Raw genomic sequence first — 22,589 nt, 5'->3', positions numbered from 1 at the left:
GGAACCCAAAATGGGATCTGGCCAGTTTAAGAAAGGAACCAAGATCTTATGGTGATATAAGTTGTGTGCAAGATTGGTTAAAATAAAATAAAAAATGATACCACTATCGTGCAGACAAGCAATTGTTGACGCACGCATAATAGCAAAATTTGGCCTTTTAAGGTTCAATAACTCTAGAATCCATAATGGGATCTGGCGAGTTTTCGAAAGGAATCGAGATATCATGCCAATACAGGTTTTGTACAAGTTTGATCAAAAATACTTGCAAAATGTGGTCTCTATCGTGTTCACAAGAAATTATGGGCGGACGACGGACGGACGGTCGACGGACGAAGGGCGATCACAAAAGCTCACCCTGTCACTACAGTCAGCTAAAAAGACATAATTTTGCTAATCAGATGCAGGTCATGTCATCACTGGTAATTTTGATATCATCAAAGACAATCGTTTACTCGTAATTTATTTTTAAAGGGCCTAAAAAATCAGATTGCAGAATCTATCGAAACTTGTTTCTGTTAAACAGCGGCGACGTGAAAATGTTGATCCCAATGCATTGTCGTCTTGGAAACGTAATATCTTTAATATTGTCAATTTTCGTATTAAATTCTATAAAATAAATAAGAATCTACTTCCACGTAAACACAAGTTAACTTTGAAGTATCCGACAAAAAGTCCAAGAATATCATTCTAAGTATGTTTTATTTCAATAGAGAAGACGGCTAACAATATGATCATCGTATGATGTTGAATTATATTAATATTTTACGAAACGAAGTAAATAGTACTACAGTTTGTACATTGATCACTCCTGTTGAACAACATTTGATAACGGATTTCATCACTGAAATTTCTAATTTGAAAGTTCGTATAAATGACCAGAAAATTAAACTTCAAAGGATGTACTTGATTTCAAAATTAGATAAACAACCACGTAAAGCTCGTTTTATCCAAACATTTCCAATATTTAACATCATGCCTTACTGCTGTAAAAGCCCACGTGAAAAGATAATTGTGATACAGTATATGAACATTATGGTAAAATCTTATGTACGTTAAAAGATCCTGGCGTAATTATTGATGAATTTTAAACTAATAATTACAAGGGGCTTACAGTCAGTAGATGCGATGTTTCTTCTACTTTGTATTCAATTTAACCACATACCCTAATAAAAGAATGGACTAACTGCCTTATTTCAAAAGACTTTTGATAGGAAAAATGCTACTTTTGTCGTTTGCAATTTCGAGGAAAGAATTTTTCACTGGTGAAATTGAAAAAAAATGTGAACATGTGATGAAGTTTGTAAAGCCCTTTCCTTTTTATTGAACAATATTTACGTCAGGTTTGGAAATGCAGTTATCAGACAAGACATTTGTATTACCATGGGAACAAAGTGTGCACCCCTTTTTGCATATTTATTCTTCAGCCCATATACAGTTAGAAAATAAGCTTTCCTCTTTGATTTTTGTATGGCGGAACAGACGAAGGACTCTGTAGATCTTTGTCTTCACCACAACTGGTTATTATATTTGTCTCTGGCCTGTTTCATCGGGCCCTAACAAGTGGTTGTTTTTCTTGCTGCTCTGTCTTCTACAAAAAATAAAAGGTAAGGATGATTTGTACGGAAGTTCAGGTTACATCAGATACAGCCACAGAGCCATGAATCGCAAAGTACTCCCGAAACAAAATTCATCTGTAACATAAAGCAGAAGGAAAAAAGAACAAAAAAGAACAAAAACAAAAAAAAAAAAAAAAAAAAAAAAAAAAAACAACAAACAAACAAGTACATATTAACGCCTATTTTATAGATTATAATTTACCTTCAGGGTAACAAATACTACTGAAGAAAATACTGAGAGATTTTAAGGCCAAATCAAAATTGTTCGATATATTAATATATTATTTGAAACGTAGAATATTCTATTTCAAACACAATTTCGTCATTTTGTAACATTTTCACTATTAATTTTGTAACATTTTCACTATTATTCAACATTTACAGCGTTATCAGTTCATTAACGAACGAACAGGTGCCATGAAAACACTGAAATTATATTTTAATAAAGTTGGTCCTTGGTCCTGCCTCCCCACACCCCCCCCCCCCCTCCTAAAAAAAGAAAAAAAAAAAAGAAAAGGAAATGGTCAAAAATGCATAGGAAGGGTCCATACTATATTTTACTGGAAATTATGTAGTTTTTTCCATCCAAAAGTGTGTTTAACTGGCCACGATTTGAATGTTTTCACTGTGATGAGATTGAAAAGGGAAAACTGCTAGAAGAAGGCTCCGTTTCCATGTGTATTTTCTGTGTATTTCTAGTACCTGTTTGATGTAATTTGATTTTCTTGTGTTCCAATATTCTGCCTTTTAATCGGTCTGAATAAACAAGTTGATATGTAAACAAAATTCCGTAATTTGTATGTTGATATTTCAAAGCATTGAGAATGAATTTGACCTTGAAGTTGTCCAGTGACACTGTAGAACATACATAGACAGGTGACAGTATGTCAAGTATGATACATGTCTTTATGCCATCAGTGATAGCCATAATGCTCGTAAATGCATTTTAGTAAATTTTCCAAAATTACAGCGTTAATTAGTTCTTGATTTCGAAAGCATGCATATAAATTTATTTTATACATATACAGGAATTGCAAAAGTCGTTGTCATTTAACCGATGTTGAAAAGTTTGTATAATTTAATGAGTTTTATATTTTATAATGGATTCCTAAGATTTGAAAAAAAAGTCTTTTATTTCACTTATTATAAGGATAATGCAAATATTCTTGAATATGCGAATGAGTATATATATATTAGTTTTCTTTAAAAAGTTATGATACGTGTCAGTTATATGCATGCAATATTCAATTGCAAAGGAAAAGCCCAGACGTGCGATTCTCTTTTTTCTAAAATTGATTGGTACATGTATAAAACATAGATTCAAGGGTATAAATGAAGGCATAGGCCTGCCGTATGCAATATAAAAATTATGTTATATGAAATTACACTTTACATACATTGTATTTCCATGTTTGCTGAATCTTTTGATTGTTAATCTAAAATACAGGAACATTGCGCCAAACACAATATTTTTTATAGATATATTGCAATAAAAAATGTATGATTTTTGTGTACTTTTATTATGCTTCTGCTAAAGCATGACAGACCGTCTTCTTGCAATGAAGCTATGTAATTGAGAGTAAAATGTCAATTATCAAATACTGTACTTACTACAATTTAATTTCAGTGAGACATCACTACCATAATTTAATGAAATGTTATTTCCAATCTGTAGAAAGATATTACATTAAGAATCTTACCAGAGAGAAACAAGTGTAGTCATTCTGTGCCTCTAACCCGAGAACCCTGGCTTTCAGAATGGGGCTCTATTGACTGAACTAACTGCATGTACGATTGCATCCTCTGAAAAACATAGTTCAAGAAACGCGTTCTCGGATATTTTGATAAACATTTATCATTTATAATAATTCATTAAATGTAATCAGTGAACCTTATATGGGGTTATGTGATACTTAAAACATATAATTTGTCACATGAATGAAATTCTAAACTTTAGAATATTTAACTCAAATGGAATATTAATGTATGTAAAAGATGATAAGAAATCAGTGAGCAACCATTTGTTCAAATTGCACACATTTTTGTTTAAATCATTACAACTTATTCTTCTTTTTCAATGCTTGATTTGAAGCAATGTCACACCTCAAAAAAATTTAACAGTCAATTATATCGAAATGATGTAGTCACTAAAATATACCGAACAAACTATGGTATAGGTTTTGAACCTTCGAGTAATATCGACACTTTGATAATGAAAAAACAAAAGCATTTTGCATTGGAAAAATAGCTCGATCATTTTATAATTGAACTTCTTGGTCAATATATCAATTATTGACGGTGTCTATACTTGTAGTAGAACTTTACTCGAATACCAACACACTGACTGTATGTTGAAACAATGGCAGTGATTTAGATGTATTTTTTTGTTTTTGTTTTATGAAAGGACAATGGGAAAACCGTTTTATGTAGGTGACAGTTGTTGCCTTGTTTCTGTTTACATTATGTATGTTGTAATTGACAATTTCTCGTAAGGCCGCTGACCCCCTTGGCCTGTCCATAAACAAGTACGAACTAGTCCTGAAGTTAGTCCGTGTGATAACAAGAGCTGTCGGATGACAGCGCGCTCGGCTTTTCGAAGAATTGATAGAAGAATGGGGTCAAAATATTACCACAGATTTTCAGACAGAAGAAAAAATAGATTAGACAAACCATGTTCCTGTATTTGTGGATTTCGATAAGTCTTGCACTTAGATGGCAATGTGTGACCATAATGGTAGTGTTCAAAGTTTCAAAGTCAAACAGTTTAATCAAAATATGGTATGACAAATTTAAATGATTTCCAAGTCCAAAAAGGGACATAATTCAGCCAAATTAGTTGTCAGAATTATGTACTCTTGCCTACAGATGGAAATCATGATGATTAACAAGTGTTCAAAGTTTAAAAGCCATATGTAAAATAGTTTTGACAAAACGTGGACTTGTACGAAAATAGAACCAATTTCCAAGTCCAAAAAGGGCCATATTCAGTCAAAATAGGTGACAGAGTTATGTACTCTTGCCTACAGATAAAAACTATAATACTGATCAAGTGATAAAAGTTTCAAAACCATATGTCAAACACTTTACACAAAATGTGGACTGGTACGAAAAACTTAACCAAGATTTCTAAGTCAAAAGGTGTCATAATTCAGCCGAAATCCTTGATGGAGTTATGTATTCTAGCCTATAACTGGACATGGTGATGGATAACAAGTGTTGAAAGTTTCAAAGCTTTATCTCAAAAGACTTTGTCAAAATATGAACTGGTACGAAAAACTTAACCAAGATTTCTAAGTCGAAAGGGGCCATAATTCAGCCAAAATCCTTGATAATGTTATGTACTCTTGCCTATAATTGGACATGGTGATGGAAAACAAGTGTTGAAGGCCGGTGCTAGGGGGCGTGAGAGGTGTTGCACATTTCATTACCTCTCATAAACAGATTCAATCAAATCGAGTCTGCTATATTATTCCTGGTTGCATTCTTTTCTTCTAAAGGATCTTTTTACAGATTTTATTGAAAGTTTCAAAGCTTTGTCAAAATGTGGACTGGTACGAAAGTTTCAAAGCTTTTTCTCAAAAGACTTTGTCAAAATATGAACTGGTACGAAAAACTTAATCAAGATTTCTAAGTCAAAAGGGGCCATAATTCAGTCAAAATCCTTGATGGATTTATGTATTTTTGCCTATAACTGGACATGGTGATGGATAAGAAGTGTTGAAAGTTTCAAAGCTTTATCTCAAAAGACTTTGTCAAAATATGAACTGGTACGAACAACTTAATCAAGATTTCTAAGTCAAAAGAGTTCATAATTCAGTCAAAATCCTTGATGGATTTATGTATCTTTGCCTATAACTGGACATCGTGATGGATAACAAGTGTTGAAAGTTTCAAAGCTTTATCTCAAAAGACTTTGTCAAAATATGAATTGGTACGAAAAACTTAACCAAGATTTCTTAGTCGAAAGGGGCCATAATTCAGCAAAAATCCTTGGTGGAGTTATGTACTCTTGCCTATAATTGGACGTGGTGATGGCAAACAAGTGTTGAAAGTTTCAAAGCTTTGTCAAAATGTGGACTGGTACGAAAAAATTAACCAAGTGTGACGCCGACGCCGTGGTGAGTAGGATAGCTCTTCTTATTCTTCGAATAGTCGAGTTAAAACTTATGCAACTGATGTACATTCCAAATAATTGCAAAATCTTCTAACTGGAAGTGAAAGTAAAACTCGTGCTAAAGTAATGTTCTATCTGAACTTAAATAGATGGCTGTTTTTATTACCAAACTTACATACATATTCATGATAGACGAATAATAATAACCAACATTGCGAATGCCAATTTTCGAAATATCCGCCTGCAATTTTGACTCGCTGCAGAAATCCATGATAAATCGTTGTTGTAAACGGCAAATATTTGCGGGCTCCAACAATTCACACAAACGTTCTTGGTCATTTATTCCAGTAAATGCTTACAACCAACACTAACATATAGATAGAGCAACTTCCTGTGTTGTTTGTAAAAATATCTGAAGAACACAGAGCAACTCGATGATGTCCCTAATTGTTTTGCGATTAATGAAGAAGCGCGCAAAGCTTATTTCTCTCAACAACACAATTTTTTTTTCTAAGCTGTCTTTTGAATACAAATTTAAAAAAAAATTCTTTACTGAATCATATTGCTAAAGTTTATTTCTTATTTACGTTTATGAATTTATTTATGATGCTTCGAGGTTATTTTGATTTTTTACCTTCAATACCCAATCAGCATTAACAGTTTTATCAAAAAATGAAAAAAAAAAAAAAAAAAAAGAAAAAAAAAAAAAAAACAACACCAACAACAACAAAAACAAGCAAACAAACGCTGCTTTAAACAGCAATTTAGCATACTTTCTTTTGGACGCATGAAATATTTTTGACTTGATTTCATAGTAAAAATTTAAGACCAACGTTACAGGCACATCTGCTACTTTTTCCACTTTGTACAGAAATTGTTATCCGTTTTCTGATTAAATGCTTTGTAAAACAGCAAAGCGTTGCTTTTAGGCATAAGAACCTAAACATTTGGTTGCCCCACACAGGGACCTAATTCTAAATCTCTGTAACTTACATTTTCCTCAAGAGTATTGCCAGTGCTTGGAAATTAAGCATTTTGCGCAAAATATGGAATAAAATTATGGTTGCCGTTGTAACTAAAATGAAACATTTTACCAATGTCTTTGTCTCGCGTCTAGGGTAAATCCCAATCCCGCCAAAGGCTTACTTACTCACATAAAATAATTTTAATCTCTTCTTGTCTCAAGTAATTTGCCCATAGGTGTTTTGGTCTATCGCATTATATAGTTGTTCCCCAACAGTTTTGTTTGAATTATTTCTCAGGGATAAACATTGTCCCCGTCAAGGATGACTTATATTGCATTGCCATTTAATACCAATATCTGTTATATTGGTGACTTCATATTAGACACGTAACGTATAAATGCTTATTATGAACAGGGTGTGGACGTATTTTGCATTTGCGGCTTTTTAAGCGAGGGAAATGCTGTTTGCAGTTCAAAATGGCGTTATTTGTTTACTTTTTGACTAAACAGAGGACACATTTTGCAGTGGTAAGTGTGTTAATTATATACAAATTTTCAAACGATAACACCCAGTCGGTGGTCATATTATTTGTTTTTACTCGTTTTTTTTGTCTTATAAGTTTATCGTTGTTTGTTAAAATGTTATAGAAGGTACAGTACCAGTTTATAGTCACTGTGACAAAAACAGCCGTGCATAAAAATGTAATTTATGTACAAAACGAACTCTTTACGGGATGTTAATTGATTTGTACATATACATAAATTTATACTCTCATTTAAGAGTTTTATCTGCTATTTCTAAAACCTCCAATTTCAAAAATATTATGATACAAGCAACATTTTGTTGTTTTATGTTATATACACGACAATTTTGTGGTTAGATTGTTCTACCGAGATGTCCTCTTGAAGCTTTCATTCAAATATAAAGATTGGTAACTAGAAATATAGTGATATATATACCAGAAATATATATTAGTTTTCCTACAATATATGTACAATTAACAACATAAAAATGTCAGTTAATAAAAGTGTTCAGATGGAACAGCTTTTTAATTTCATTCTATTTAGATCACAAATATTATTCATGGTTTGTGCATTAATAACATATCTTCATACTGTTATATTGAAACATATACTTTCTTCGTGTTTAACTCGCGTTTTATTTTGTGCGGAACCTACACAAGTCTTGTAGTCATACCTGGGGACAATTATTTGCCTGTAATTGGCACTGATGCGTTTAATCATTTTAGATCGTACTATGCAGCCAACACGCAACATTGCATTCTGCTTTTTCCTTCTTCTCAAATTTTCTTGTTATTATATCATTTTCATTATTAGATTAGTTAGTTTACTCAGCACCCGTCCATTATGAACACGTCTACATACAGAGGCAGGCACTTCGGGTGCCAAATTCATCCTCTTTCAGTACAGACAGAGTGATCTGACCACTGGCACCAGAACAGAAAGAAAATGCCTCTGTACATGTTATACCTTACCCATAGGTATTCTATAGGAACCATGGTCATGAAGGGGAAAATATACTAACCCGTTTCAATCGCGCATTTCATACCTAAAGCACGCAGTTCGGTAAATGTGTACTATGGATATCAAACAAGTGGTTATTTTTCTTCCATGGTGTACCGGTCACATTTACTAAATACTTCTTATCTTAGAAAAACAACGCGTAGTTTATAGTTATTTCAACTTTACACAAAAAACTTGCTTGAACTTCCCTGGTGAAGTTCCGTTCTAGATTACAAAACCATTCTGATTGGCTGTTGTGAAAATGTATGTCAATCGTTATTTTACTACACGTGTTTGCTAAAATGTGAAAATGCAGCATAAATGTGCAAAATGAATAAAATAAACAGAACAGATGTAGACCAATGTACGATTTCAAATTAAAGATCATATACAAGATGAATTTCATTCATCATTTCGAGATTTAGTGTAAAATTGTGATTTTTTTTTAAATTCTGTTTTTGTTTGTTTACATTTTGCCTAACATGTGCACACTGCCGTGACCTCTAGACCGGATGTTGATTAGGGAAAGTCAAGCAAGTTTTTTCTGTAACGTTAACAAAAGCATAAAATATGTTGAAAATCCAAGCAATATGGAATAGTGAGACAATGTGACTGGTGCACGATGGAAGATAAATTATCGCTTATTCAATATACTAGGTACCAATTCACCGAACTGCGTGTTTTAGGTATGAAATACGCGATTGAAACGGGCAAGTATATTTTCCCCTTCATGACCATGGTTCTTATAGAATACCTAGGGGTAGGGAATAACATATACAGAGGCATTTTACTTCTGGTCTGGCGCCAGTGGATCTGACTAGAGCGACAAAGCGGAGAACGTTCCAATAATAGAAAGAGAGAAATCGTTGAGAAATAGACATTTCTGGCTTACTGAAGTTAGTTTTTTTTAATAATTAATGTGCTTAGTGTATAACATCAATACACCCGTAGCACTATTTTTTTGGAAGAACCCATGCACACCTCATATCTAAGTGGTCTACTCTAAAGCGTATCTCATAAATATTAAATGCTTGACTGGTTATCGAACCCTAGATATTCGGATTTAAAGTCAAGCGTGTCACAAATATAATTTATTTCACCAGCATATTCATTACCAGACCGGATAGTAACATAATTAACGGACTTTTGCTGTACATTATCAAAATGATGTAAGTTTCAAAATTACATATCAATTTCATTAACTGTTTCCTATTTAATTCTCAATCCCATAAATGTGTTTTTATTAAATATACTTCCTTCCTTTTTTAGAAGTATTTTGTTGGAGTAACTAAAGAAATCAAATATGAGTCCATTGCAGGATGTACAAATTTGACATTTCTTTAGAGATGGTGCATTGTACCTTAGTCCTCAAAGTAATCTGCAATTTTATTTAGGTTCTTTCTATCATTTTTACTAAATGGACTTGTGCATATCATGCATATCAACTTTGACTTTTAATTGTGACCTTAACCTTGAAACCAGCCATCCATATTTGCATTCCATTATACGTCCCGTTTTTTTTTTTTCAAAACAGGCTTATAAAAAATAAACAAATTATTTAAAGGTATATATAACTTTTACATAGTCTGTATATTTAGAGACAGACTTATGCCCTATAAAAAAGAAATTAATATAGGGAGATATCCTTAAAAAAAGTGTGTTAAAAGTTATGTCCTTGTACGCTGCACTTCATCTCAATGTCCTCGTCATTGTACATTATCTGCGTAAATTCCCTACATCAGATGTAGTGTAAAGCCCTGGAAGTAAAACTTACTCAAGGGACATAACTCAAAAATTAGGGAAAAGTAATGGTTCGTGAGCGTCGCACATTTTCACTTGAACCAGTATTATGTGAAACTTATCATAAGTGCCAGCTTTGTTTTAAATTTCATTCATGAGGTCGAATCGACACGAATATGGACATATATCAAATAAAGGGAGATGATTAAACAAATAAAGAGGATAGAGTTATGTCATGTTGTTGAGCTGTCCGTACGATAGCAAGCTTCACTTTTCTTAGTGCTTGACTCTGAATTAGATGTTTGCCAGTAAAAACGTTCTAAAACATCAACCAAAAATAATAATATGAAAGTAAAAGGGCCATAACTGTAACAAAATTTCATATTAAAATAATTTCAATTGTTTCTCCTGGTGTAATAGTAAATTACTACTTTCATAGTATGAGAGATATTTGACTTTATTAAAAATTTTAACAAAAAAAAATCGAAGTTATAATGGGCATAATTGTGACAGATTTAAAATAAGAGTTATGGGGATAGTTTCTCATTTTACAGACTTTGATAGGATATAACTATTTTAAGTTTCAAGTGAAAAGCTATCACACTGACAGAGATATTTCACTTCAAATAAAAGATATAAACAAACAATTCGAAGTAAAAAAGGGGCATAACTAAATTAAGTCTTCCTCATCGAAATTAAACTTCTTTTATGGAAATAAGGAATACGTAATTGTCTTTTTAACTTTTTCATATGATAACTAGAAACATGACATATTACGGCTGCAGATTGGTTCATCAAAATTTTTATATGTCTGCTTTCCCAGGCGACAGTAGTTAACTGATCTTCAATATGAGGAATTAAAAATGTACGAAAAGTCTAGGGAAATGCATAATATTTTTGTTGTTTTCACTAGTATCGATGAGAATCACATTACATTTAGTATTATCAAAGAACTATAAAATATTATTTTTATAGCTTTTAGGTATTATATTCATATCACTTTTAAATACAGTCGAAACTCGGTATCTCAAACTTGCTTACCTCGAAATTCCGTTTAAGTCGAAGAAATTTCCAAGTCCCGTCAAATTTCCTTCTTTATATATGTAATTCAACTCCGGATACGTCAAAATTTGACTTACTGAGACTCCGGATGTGTCGAAATGGATTTTCAGTCCCGTCAGTAAAATTCAAGTGTATTGTAAACTCGATATGTCGAAGTGAGAAAAGTATGCGATAAAATTTCACACATGTCATTGTGAATGTGTTTGGTTTTTAACACATGTACATGTTTATTGCCTGATCAGAAAGCCGTGATGCCGACATATTAAAGGTGCGGCGAATATCAATGTGAGATGAGGTCATACCTGTTTGCACGTGCCATAATGATAATTGTTTGATATAAACATTAGATTTCTTGAATCAGTTGTCATTTGTTTTTGAAAGTTATGAAAATTGTTTTAAATTTAAACTAATGAATTAATTAGTTTGAACAATTCGGATCTTTAATAAGGATTAATTAGAGGTAATTGCGATGAAACTGTATAAAAAATAACTTCTTTTGAGAAAGCATCATTTGTTCAAAATGTCAGATTAAAATGCTATCAATCCTCCGGGAGAGCAATGTGTACAAAAAGGAAACTTGACTCAAAAACATTTCAAGTTAGTATCATTTTTATTCTTCGAAAACCTGAGAACTTTGATAAACACACACTGTAAGGAATCGTGTACGCGTAAAGTACTGACAGCGTATACACGGCTACAACTTTGTTTCATCATTTCGTCTTTACAAGTCGCTCTTCATAACTCGAATTTCGGTTATCTCGAAATAAAAAGCATGGTCCCTTGAAATTCGAGATACCGAGTTTCGACTGTATTTCTAATTGCCAATCTTTATATTGGATTGGAAAACTTACAGAAGACCTCTCGGTAGAACACTCAACAACAACAAAATTGTCGTGTGTACAACATCAAACAACAAAATGTTGCTTGTACCAAAATATTTTTGCAATGGAAGGTTTTAGAAGTAGCAGATAAAAATCTTTAGAGTATAAATTATATATATGTACAAATCAACATCCCGTAAAGAGTTCGTTTTGTACAGGAATTACAGTTCCATGCACATCAACGATTTTTTCGTCACTATAAACTGGCACTGTACCTTCAATAACTTTATAACAAACAACAATAGACATGTAAGTCCAAAAGTCGAGTGAAGATAAATTATATGGCCATCGACTGGGTGTTATCGTTTGAAAATTTGTATATAATAAACACACTTACCACTGCTAATGTGTCCTCTGTTAGGTAAACAAATAACGCCATTTTGAACTGCAAACAGCATTTTCCTCGCCTAAAAAGCAGCAAAATTCAAAATGCGTCCACCCCCTGATTAAGAGTAATGTCTGATAAATGGTCTCAGCAGTCAACACTCCGATGTCAGTATTTTTCATATGAAAGTAATTATAAGTTTCTATTTAGAAGATAAATAACATTCTTTACACCATGATATTATATCACCATATCCAGGAAAGGCATTAAATCACATGTTCCCTTCAAGAAAATCATTAAATTAAAAGATGTAAAATCAATCATAATGGCCTTCTTTCAATAGTCAGTAGCATATACCTCTTTTTGAAGTATTTTTGTTTAAATGATTGATTATATTGTGATGTTAAAGTAATTCTGCAAAAGATATCATTCTATTTTTTTTTTCTGTTGTTTGTTTCAAAGTCACGTCTATTTTTTGTTTGCAGCAAAATTTCAAGTCGTAACCCAAAAGGTAGGCAATGGTTGATTTTATCATGATGTTTTACTATCCTTTAGGAAACGTTTAAAGGTAGATGTCGGTAAGATAAAAATATCAAGAAAATTTAATGACTTTTCTAAAAACGTTGGTGTCGTATGAATTTAATTAAGCCTGGCATTGGATTTAAGTTGATTCTGATGGTGAAAACAAAATACATATGACATTTCTTATCATATTTTTTTAATGTCTGAAATAATTGATAATTTAATTTAATTATCACAAGATTCTATTGTATGCATTACCGAATAAAATGCAAAACGATGGTGTTGATGTACGCCATATTGCACTCAAACGTTTCAAGAAAGTTCCACCCGTTGAACATTTACGGATAAGATAAAGCTGTCTAAATAATCCTTGCTGTAACAGAAATCGTCTGTCTTTTTTTATTGTCAAATCATTTTCGTTGAAAACCACGTCAACAATATGGGCTATTTTTTAATCAAGATCGAGCCATTTTCATAGTAAAAGGTGTTATTATAATGATTCCAATGTGGCTTTTATTTCTTTTAAAATCAAATTTATTACTCTCAATTTTTATTTTGAGGGTTTCGAATGTAATGAATACTTTCTGTATCAGAATGGCTGCCTTTTCCGTGTTACATATATAAAGAATTGAAGCTATGATAAAACTGTCACTTTCACTTAATAGTCCACTGAAAAAGATCATGGTACGAAAGTTTATTTTTAAAAATTAAAAAGACTTATATAGTTTATGTTGAAATGAAAATTGTATTTGTGTCACAATTCAGTTTTTACGACATCTATATAAACTACAAATCCTTACCTTATTACTCAAACGGAACTAGCATATACAGTTCCAAACTGCTCATAATTTATGCTACATATATTATTTATTTACTTTTTTGGTGGTACTGGAACATTTTAGCCATGTTGTTTGAAATAAACAAGTTCAAATATATCACAACGCCAAATCCCTCCTGTTGACTGCAGAAAAAAACAATAACATTTCAATGCGCAGGTCTATGAAATAGTTTCAAACTATCAAAAATACATCTATTGTTATGCATTTGCTTGATACTTTAAATCGGTAGGACAGAGTTTCATAACTATAAACTGAGCATTTCCCGAAATCAAGAAGTATGTTGCATATCGTATCTGTATGTTATTTGGTCTATGAGTAATGATATTATTCGTGATATTACTGCAACAAAATCAATCATTTAACAAAAGATTTTCTTTTACAAATATGACATATAAACGCCAATGCATCACTGGTGCGCTCCAAACAAATAGTGCATACCTCGTAAGCATGTACATACGCATCTATGCAGGTATGACGAACTTATCCAAAACAGCAACTTTTCGTCAAATTTCAAACGTCAAATGTTGGGAGAATATTTCATTTATTTCTTGTTCTTCTCGCGAATCTCATACATCAAATGTTACTGTATATTTCTGTCATAATTCGTTTGTACATTGATGTTATAATGTGTTTATTTGTGTATTTCTGAAACATACGTTGCCGAAATTAACTAAATTAATGTTTTAAACACAGTTCCATGTAACATTATGCAAAACTGTACTTCACTTCTTTGAATGAATTAGTTTTTGTACTTACTAACATTTTAAAGACGCGTATTGACATATAAGTAAGAACTTGGAATTGACAACAATGATACCATAACCTCAGTATAAATAAGGTCTCTTCTGTATGTTTTTTTTTTGTTAAGGAAATAAGACATGGTCAGTGATTCCGTTCCACGGTATGAGTAATATCTAAAATTATCATAGTAAAAAAATGGTGTATTTGAAGAAACGTGTTTTTTTTTCAAGAGTGACATTTGTTCATACCCATGTTGTACCTGAACATGTATAAAGGGCTATAAGAATACAATTTGCACTGTTTATTTACTTCTAGAATTACGTTAGCAACTGAACATATAATTGATATAAACAGATAATATCAGCAAAGAATACAATTTCATCACCAAAAACACTAACGCATTGAAAATGTAATAGCCATTGTCGTGAAGTTGCCACAGTGCAACAAAAGCCATACACTTTCCTAGTTTTAATGTTACTTTACGTTCTATGTAATCTTGTTAATTTATGTTTTATAATGTGTGTTTTATCTTTGTGATGCTGTATAAATTAACCGAGTAGGTTCTTTGCAATGCCATTTAGCATGATATGTGCATTAGTCAGGCAGAATAATATACGGGATATTGAATTGAATTGGTGACCTTTAAAACCAAGGTAACGTACGTTTTATTCTTAGAAAATCGCCATGATTTGTCTTTAGTTTTGATAAAAATCGAATATGTTCAGACTGCGGACATACTGTACCAGATATACAGGTAATTATTAGTACATACATTTTGCAAAAAAGCAGACCCCATGAAAATTTGCTAAACTACAATTTCTAATTTATGATATATTTACAGTGATGCCGCAAGAGGCATCATTGTATTAATCATTGTATGGTAAATAAAACGGTAGCTTTGCGTTTGGATTTGTCCAATATCGCCGCTCAAAGGAAAAAAAATAGACAACGTCACGTCATGTAAGTTCATACATATATTTAATACGTCTTGCTACGTTTCATTACCAAACTCTGTTCAGTAACACTGGTAATATTCAAAGAAGTAATTACCGGACTGACATGGCGATCCGAATCGTATTAAGCATAAATATATAGAGACCGTACCATAGCTCTTCGCATACTTTGATTTTTCAAACTAAAGTTAAGTGCACCGGTTACGATAAAAATGTAAACAACGGACTCTGTCTATGAAACTTTGAAATGAATGAATGACAGTCGATCTTAGTCATAATACTGACTGACAGTGAATGCTAATGACTCCATGTGTTGCAGAAAGGTATTTAGTTTGTAACTGTAATTTCCCATCAATTGAAATCCTCTCAAAACTGGTAAAATAATTACTTATATTTGGACAAAACTCACCGTCTTTGCCGTTCGACAGCTGCAAAAAGGGCAAATATAAAAGATTCAGTGTAAGTAATATTTCACTGGTACTACCAGTTATTAAGTTCATACTCTGAACTACACGTCAGAGAAATTTGGGCAGATTTGACCGATTATGACGTTGGCAGCATTAGATTATATTTTTTCTTTACACAAAAATTGCCGTTAGGTAACAAAGCGAATACGCCAATAATCCGGAGTTCACCGATTATTGTTCCAGTTCACGCAATGTAATCCAGCAATTAAACTGCATAGCTGTTAGCTACTGCTGTTATAGGGAAGTGGTAGAGTGTCTGCCTTAGGTGTGTGAGGTCCTGGGTTCGAGTTCCAGTTAGAGCTTAACTATTTACATTCTGCTAAAGCATAGGTTTGCTGTTAATAGACTGTTCCAGATGTTCTAAATTTTTAGCACACAGTATCATGGAGAATTATTTAGCAATCCAGATCAAAGTCGAATGTTAAATCAAATGCACCCAATTAGAAAAGATTGACTATATTATGTCCCTTTGATGTTTATGCTCTCCATGTTCAAGAAGAGTTACATTTCCTTGATCACAAAATTTTCGTTAACATGAAAATATTAAATGATCATAACTCCACACTTCTGATTAAAATATTGTCTATATTTCTGTTTTTGAGAAATATATGGACATTTGTATTCATTTCAAAGCTTTTTAACTTCAAAACTATGATTTGAAAAATTTAGGTACTATCTCTAAAATATATCTTATAAACTCATGGAAATTGTTCAATTTCGCGTCAGATGTTCCAAAATTTCATTTTTATTACCTATAAAATCAAACTATTTGGGCTAAATGGATGTTAATATACTAAATATATTCTTTAGTATAAGTATGCATAAACTGTGATGTGTACACAGCACCTAAGCTTCAAAAGTACACGAAACGTATAGTGCCGTAAAAACATGAATGTAACGATGTGGATAACAAGTGTGCACCGGTTTGGATGAATTAATCTTTTTGGATGTTTGCAGTTTGGACTAGCACTTTTAACTGCTAACTTTAAAATAATGTTTATTTATAAGTAATTCTTTCATATTTTACAATGGTACGTGTTCAAATATGTCTTCCGGCAAACCAAGCATGACCATCAAGCATTTATTTTTGATTATTTTAAATGTATATGCTTATAAAATAGGGGTGTATAATTTAAAGAAATACACTCATATGTTGATCAATATGAATGCTAACTTTTCTAGTGTGTTTAATCTAACTGATGTTATTGCTAACAATTTTGAAACCAGACTTTTCATTGAAAATTTTTTGAAATGAGTATACACATATCCTTGCTAAAACTGAGCGAATGGTCAATGCATGCTTAAGATTGCCTCAGTTTGCTACATACTGTATTGATAGTATTATACAGTAAGATAGACCGCACGTGCAAGAATTCATACTATTGTTGCTTATGCATGATTGTTAGTTCAATAGTAGGGTCACTTTTAAAGCTTTGTTTCCTGTCTCCCGATCTCACATTTTTAAACAGAGCTTTTGAAAGGAAATGATTCACTAGCTTGTATAATAATATACTGACATCTGTTTTAATTTCACGACTGTTTATATACATTCCGATGAGAAAGGGTAAATATGTAGTATAATAGGGGGCAATAAAGATCGACTATTCAAATGCCATGTCGCTAAAGAAAGCTTACTGAATGAATCAGTGTCATAAAATAGAGAAAAGTGGAAACTTAACACTTACTAAACGGCCAAGAATTTTGATAAGAAGTATGTTTTAGTCATAGAATTTCCCTTCTTCTGCTGCTAAATAACACTAAAATACCTACATACATGAACTTAACCATAACTTTCTAAGGCAAGTCAAAATAGCGAGATAATCTTTTTGAAAAAAAACAAACAAAACAAAACAAAAAAAAAAAAAAAAAAAAAAAAAAAAAAAAAAAAAAAACAAAAAAAAAAAAAACAAAGAAAAAAACATGAGAATCTTTGAGCCTGTGCATTGCATGTCAGATAATTAGAGTGAACAAGTGTTTGAAGGGAAGTACCTGCTTACATACGAAAGCAAAGCTCAATGAAGCGGCATAACCCTGCAATGAAGTTAAAGCCAAACTTGCTGATCCTTACTTTGCATGTTAGAACCTCACAGATAATTCATTCTAACAATTGATTAATTAGAATCATGCGTACGTACAAAAATAGTACACAATTCAATTTAGTGAATCAGGAAAAGAGTCATACCTTTGTAAAAAAATGCAAACTTGAATTATAGAACATTTGTATTGCATGTCAGATCATCACATTGAACAACTAAACAAATTCCCACTTTAACATCTTACAAATAGTTAACAAAGAGTATGCGGTAGTAGACGAACAGATGTGTGCAATAGTTTTTCGTATTCTTCAAGTAGTCAATGTAAATCATCTTCTCAAATAATGAAAATAGCTAATGTGTGTACAGGGGTTGCTTTTAAGTAAGTAGGTAAAAGGACAAACAAGCCTTTTTGTTTAATTTGGGCCTATTTTCTAACTGTTTATTAATTTCCTCTTCGAAACAAGCAATTGACAATTGTGATAAACAAATGAACATTTAGTGTAAAAGAATTCAATTCAAATCACACTCGAGAAGATAGATGGAACCCAGTATTTCAAAAACGAACGACTTGGATATCTAACCAGCCAGGTACACAAACGTTCTTACGCTGTTTATTTAAAACTCGTTTTACCTACCTATCAGGATATATAGTGTTTCATTTTGAAAATATTCCATGAAATAAATTCGTTATTAAACGTTAACACATTTTTTTCTATATACAGTGTCAACTTTGAATCGCTTATACACATCATTTATTTTTAGCGTAGAAATTTAGTTTTATGACCTTCAGTTTATTTTTCCCTAGATTTTATGCAATCCATTCGAAAGGTTATCTCTTAAATCCCAGAAATGAAAGAAGGAAATTGATGTGGTTGTATATGGTTTTATTAACTTTGATACCGATTTTTCGTGCAGGAATGTCAATTAAGTTGCTATCCAAACCGATGCATATATTAAATCCAAACCGTTAACTGCTTTTCAATTACTTATATCCAAACCGTTACACACTTGATACATATGATTGACTTACGATGGTATGTTTTCGCAAAAAATACTATGCTTTCAATGAAGAAACCGATGACAAGATATGTGAAAATGTTTCTTCTTTCTTCTTGATTCTCATAATCTGCACGTTTTTATCACTTTGTAATTAAAACTGGATTAATCTGATCTTTTATATCGAATAACTTAAACCTTAGAATGAAAACTGAAAACGGAATAAATCTATATGTAAAAATATGTGTTTAATCATAGTAAACATCAAAACTTACATGATGTTTTTGACATATTTCTTTTTGGGAGAGGCCATATTGGACAGATCCAAACACACGGCTACCGGTGTAGTTACCATACAGTGTTACTGTAGTTTGTCGTCATCTGATACTTCGGAATAGTAACAGGATTAAACCCAACAAAATTATAACGGTCATGCATGCATGTTCAGTAAACATGCTTTATTCAAATTAAAAGCATCCAGATGCAATTGTTGGTGTTCTTTTCAATGTTGCTAGTTCTCCAAAATGAAATATTTGAGTGGCGACAGTTACGTATGTCACATTTTAACATTCCGTTATCCACTAAAAGACATAATCATCAACATATACAATAAAAGGAACCTATAGGAACCCAAAACATTTTTTGAGTGGAACATTAATTGGTCCAATTTATTGAGAAACATCATGTAATTTAAAAGTATTACATTTATACGTTCCTTGTCTATAGACTGATATGTTTGCAAAATATCGTATTTTTCATAAAAATAATTATATAAAATTAAAATTAAGTTAATTAAAATTGTTAACACAATTGGCTGATAATATCTTATTAGAAAATACATTTATTTTACTAACTTTATAATTTATCAAAACCAGTGGAACTGTAGTTAGGGTAAGCTGGTTATCTTAGTCCCTCCCTACATTTTGTATAAATCGTCAAAAGTCAGGAGGAAAGACGTTTACAGCAGATCTTTTATTGAATTAGAGCTGTTACATAAGGAAATCTGACAGTCAATATTGAAACATTTGAGTAAAATTTCATTCGATGCCAATGATAGTTTCAAAGAGGGAGGGTTCCACACTCATACACCAGGTTTATTAGATTGAGTATGGGTTTTGTTTTACACAAGTTTGAAAGCGACATCCGTTCTTAAACGATTCCAGAATGGGTGCGTTAAAGGCTTCAGTAGATGTAGCTTTGCAAAATTTCTAGGTTACGAAATCGAAAAAATAAAAAACTAGAGAGCGTACAGAAACTGGCCCACATACCATTAGGTAAAGTATATTAAACAAAGTAACATATAATACATTTAAATAACTAATTAAACCTAGCGGCATTCGATACGAAAACATCGCACCCTATTTCTATTATCATACATGTTTAAAATCACTGACATGATAAGATGCCGTCCATTATATTCTTACATTAGCCTGTGAAACACAGGGCTTCTATTATGTTATCATTTAAACGTAATTAAAAGGGTATTTAAAGAAATTTAATCCATTTAATTTTAGAGCCATGTCTAGGTTTAGCCTTGAAACAAAAATTCATGTTTACTGCATTATTTAAAACTCCTTATAAGGAGAAAAGTATTTCTTTTTTTCATTTTCTCTTCACAAATTTCATTTTATTACATCTTTGGAAAGGGATGTACATTGCAATCCGCAGGTTTGAATAATTATGCCCCCCTTCGAAGAAGGTGGGGTATATTGTTTTGCAGATGTCGGTCGGTCGTCGTCGGTCGGTCGAAATGTAGACCAATCCGTTTCCGGATGATAACTCAAGAACGCTTGGGCCTAGAATCATGAAAGTTGATAGGGAGGTTGGTCATCACCAGCAGATGAATCCTATTGATTTTGAGGTCAGTATATTAAAGGTCAAGGTCACAGTGACCCTGAACAATTAAACGGTTTCCGGATGATAACTAAAGAACGCATAGGCCTAGGGTCACACAAGTTGATAGGGAGGTTGGTCATGACCAGCAGATGACCCCTATTGATTTTGAGGTCAGTATGTCAAAGGTCAAGGTCACAGTGACAAGAAACAGTAAAATGGTTTCCGGGCAGTAACTCAAGAACGCTTGGGCCTAATGTCAGGAAAATTGATAGTTCGGTTGGTCATGATCAGCAGATGACCTCTATTGATTTTGAGTTTGGCATGAGTTGACCTTGATTCTGACCTAGTGACCTACTTTTACATTTTTGTAGCTACAGCCTTCAAATTTGGACCACATGCATAGTTTTGTGCACCGAAAAATAAAATTGACCTTGACATTGACCTAGTGACCTACTTTCACATTTTTGAAGATACAGGCTTCAAATTTGGACCACATGCAGTTTTGTGTTCCAAAATGAAATTTGACCTTGATTTTGACCTAGTGACCTACTTTCACATTTCTCAAGCTACAGCCTCCAAGCACATGCATATTTCTGTCTACCGAAATGAACTTCGACCTTGATATTGATCTAGTGACCTACTTTCACATTTCTCAAGCCACAGCTTTCAAATTTGGACCACATACACATTATTTTGTACCGAAATGAAATTTGACCTTGATTTTGACCTTGAGCTAGTTTTGAAATTTGGAACATTCAAAAATGGCTCAGTGGATGGCACCAAGATCACTTTGTAATCTCTTGCTAGGTTAATAGGTTAAAGGTCAAGGTCAGATTAAACCAGAATGGTAGAACTTTTGTTTACAGTGAGCATATAATTTCTGTTCCTTGTGCAATAACTAAATGCATCAAGGGGGGCATTTCGTGTTCGACGAGCTCTTGTTTATTTAGTATCAAAAAAGAAATATATTTTCGAAAATTTCCTTAAGGATTTTACTCCAAATCTTACAAAAAAAAAAAAAAACTGAGTTTCCTTTTTTGTATCTACAAAGAAATGTTTTGTCGGACATTTTTCTTTACTTGTCAAAAAAAAGTGTGCTCATGTTTTTCCGACTTTCCAAATGGTATTTAATATAATAATTATATAAACTTTTATCTTATATTTGCCCTATTTGTATAAAATATTTATATACAATCCGTTAGTCGGCCATTATATGTAATACCTAATTAAGCGGGAATTTATTTCGTTTATACTCCCTCAACTCTCAAGTTTAAGATAAAGTAACTGTGAGCTTCAAATGTAATTATACATCCTGACCCTAGGTTGTGTCCTTATGTCTTTAAAGTTGTTTCTTGGCAGTACCATTTAATGTATTATTTATCAAATCATAACTGTCTCTCACCATTTAATTTGCCTCAGTTGTATGCGAACCCTTCACTCTTCATTTTAGATCAGAACTTGATCAGGTTTTGTAATCGTTTAAAGTCCGTCGTCTGTTCTTTAAATACGAACCTTGGCGAATTTGTTTAAAGGACATCCCATACCCCTAACCAGCAAGCTAATAACATCAATGTTTCTTGAGTGGCTACTCTGACAGATTCATTCGAATCTAGGTCATCCATGTAGAGTTCAGATTGTCATAGCAACTGAAAGAAAAAAAAATCATCGCCCAATAGACTGCTTGGGAAAATTTGTAATAATTTCACAGCAATGTTCAGTGAAGTTATATCTTAATTACTTCAAATCATTCTGTTTCGTAGAAAAATCATGGTCACTCGTGTGCAATGTCATTACTTATTACTAAGTAGAAACAATTTTACATATATTTTCTTTGCATTTACCTCTACTTAAACTGTTAAAGCAAGCTGTGAAACCCAGGCGAGCAGTCTAGGGCTATGATGGCCCTATGTCTCATATTTTACCAATATACTAGCACTGTTTAGATATCGGTGAAGCAACTTTTTGATGTTTTT

At 32.4% G+C, this 22,589-nt stretch overlaps 1 long non-coding RNA gene across 5 annotated transcripts in view; it reads right to left on the bottom strand.

Moving 5' to 3' along the window:
* Positions 1–533: 533 nt before the first annotated feature.
* Positions 534–22,589, bottom strand: part of LOC123558730 (uncharacterized) — a 39,162-nt gene continuing 17,106 nt past the window's right edge. The window contains exons 4-7 of one of the 5 annotated variants that reach the window (XR_008372112.1): positions 22,019–22,262; positions 3,317–3,419; positions 877–1,588; positions 534–841 (exon numbers count right to left, since the gene is read on the bottom strand). This is a non-coding gene — a long non-coding RNA (uncharacterized LOC123558730). Of the gene's footprint in view, positions 842–876; positions 1,589–3,316; positions 3,420–13,548; positions 13,710–22,018; positions 22,263–22,589 lie in introns of those variants that run through there. The other 4 variants (XR_008372109.1, XR_008372110.1, XR_008372111.1 and 1 more) reach the window with 4 other exon arrangements.

Source organism: Mercenaria mercenaria, chromosome 8, assembly GCF_021730395.1.
Source record: "Mercenaria mercenaria strain notata chromosome 8, MADL_Memer_1, whole genome shotgun sequence".
Lineage (NCBI taxonomy): Eukaryota > Metazoa > Mollusca > Bivalvia > Venerida > Veneridae > Mercenaria > Mercenaria mercenaria.
This window is presented reverse-complemented; position numbering and strand designations above follow the sequence as displayed.